The following is a 2,099-nucleotide window of genomic DNA, read 5'->3' as shown; positions in this document are numbered from 1 at the left end:
GGTCTTTCAATTTGGTAGGAAGTTTGTTGGAAAGAATTGCACTACAGTTGGCGGTCAAGGTCACCATTTCACACTCCCTTCTTCCACTCAAAAGGTCTTTCATGAATTTGGAATAGTGGGGCATTTGCTTCATAGCATCAACAAAAGGAACGGAAACATGCAAATTCTTAATGACTTCCAAAAACTTCCCAAATTGGGCATCAAGTTTAGCTCTCACGAATCGTTGTGGAAAGGGTAGCTTCTCCTCTCTAGGTTGGCGATTTAGGGGCAAGGGGGTGGATTCTTTTTCCTTTGGCACCTCAACATCTTTTTCCTTCTCAACACTTAATGGCTCATTGGTTCTCGCACCCTTATTCTCTAATTCCACCTCCTCTTGGGGTTCTTCCTCAACTAAAGGGTCACTCCCTACTACCTTCCCACTCCTAGTTGTCATGGCATAAAAAGGTTTTGGGTTGACTCCTTGACTTGGAATGTGAGAAGAAGAAGAAGAAGAAGAAGAAGGGGATTAATTAGATGCAAGTTGAGCATTAGTTCGCTTTTTATCCTCCTCATGTCTCCTTTGTTCCTCCTCATGCCTCTTTTGATCCTCCTCACGCATTTTCAATAGAGAATCTAACTTAGCCATCATGGGATCATTTGGAGGGGCTTCAAGTTGAAGAGGTTGTTGAGGTGGTGGAAGTTGGGGTTGATGGAAACCCGGAGGCCTATTAGTTTGGGCATAGTTAGAAACATATTGACCCCTATAGCCTTCGGTGCCTTGGTTAGGATCATTGCTTTGTTGATTGTTTCCCATGTTACCTTGATCACCAAAATTTTGATTTTGATGGTCGTGGTATCGGGAATTAGATTGTTGGTTTTGATTACCATACCCCCTTTGGTTACAGTAGCCTATTCCATTGAAATTAGAAGGGCCTCCCCCACTATGGTATTGGTTATCATAACCACCACCACTTTGGTTCCAACCACGGATTCCACCTTGATTCCAATTCCCCATTTGATTGGATTTTGGACTCATGTTCCCTACATTCCCCATTCTAGGAGCAAAATTCATAACATTGACATTTTCCATATTATCATCATGTTCATGGGGAAGGGGTTGAACTTCACAAGCATATACACAATGAGAGGTATCATGAACATAGGTTTCACAATTAGAACAAAACATGCATCCTTGGGGCATTGTATTGTAAGAAGAGGGGGAAGAAGTGGTCATACCATTGCCTCCCTTGGTTGAAGGGGAGGTATTACCATGAGGATTGGACCTTTCTTTCATCAATTCGTCCATTTGCTTGGTCATTTTGGAGATTTGGTAGAGAGGTTGTTGATTGTGTTGGCTTGCTCCAATGCATAAACACCCTTACTAGAAGTAGCATCCCTTTCTCCTTCATACCAATCATCATAGTGCTTTGCAGCCTCCTCTATAATACACTCCACTTCATCCTCTCCTTTGTTTATGATTGGACCGCCGGCCGCGACGTCTAGGCTTGTTCTTCCTTGAGGTGTGAGACCTCCATAGAAAGTGTGAATGAGTTGATACTTGGGTATCCCATGGTGTGGGCATTGAAGTTGAAGTTCTTTGTATCGTTCCCATGTCGCACTTAGAGACTCACCACTCTTTTGGCGAAAACCTTGGATCAAAGACCGAGCCTCGGCGGTCTTCCTATGGTTATAAAACCTCCTCAAGAAAGCAGTAGTCACTTGGTCCCATGTTGTGAGAGAGTTAGGGGGCACCTCCTTTTCTAGCCATTCTAGACCTCTCCCAATTAGAGAAAATGGAAACATCTTGAGGCAAATATATTCTTGAGTCACTCCATTGGCCTTTATTGTGTCACAATATTTCTCAAACTCTTTTGAGTGATCATGATGACTCTCAAACTTTCCACCCGAGAATTGTTTTCTCTCTATCAAAGCAATTGAATTGGGCTTGATTTCGAAATTGTTGTCTTGAGTGGTAGGATTTAAAATCCCACTTTGTGCTCTAAAGGCTTCGGGAGCCCCAAGACGATTCAAAGGTGTATTCTCTCCCAATTTAGGACCTTCTTCACTCTCGAAATTATAGGTTGAGAAAGGGTTGATTTCAGGACTCGATGATGAGTTAG

General features: G+C 42.8%; 1 non-coding gene across 1 annotated transcript; it reads left to right on the top strand.

Moving 5' to 3' along the window:
- Positions 1 to 1,543: 1,543 nt before the first annotated feature.
- LOC145557156 (small nucleolar RNA R71) lies at positions 1,544 to 1,649 on the top strand. Its single transcript, XR_014092212.1, has one exon. It is a non-coding gene; the product is annotated as a small nucleolar RNA R71 (small nucleolar RNA).
- The last annotated feature ends 450 nt before the right edge of the window (positions 1,650 to 2,099 follow it).

Source organism: Chenopodium album, chromosome 8 (genome assembly GCF_948465745.1).
Source record: "Chenopodium album chromosome 8, dcCheAlbu1.1, whole genome shotgun sequence".
NCBI classification, from domain to species: domain Eukaryota; kingdom Viridiplantae; phylum Streptophyta; class Magnoliopsida; order Caryophyllales; family Amaranthaceae; genus Chenopodium; species Chenopodium album.
Note: the sequence above shows the minus strand (reverse complement) of the source record. Positions and strands in the feature narration are given on the sequence as shown.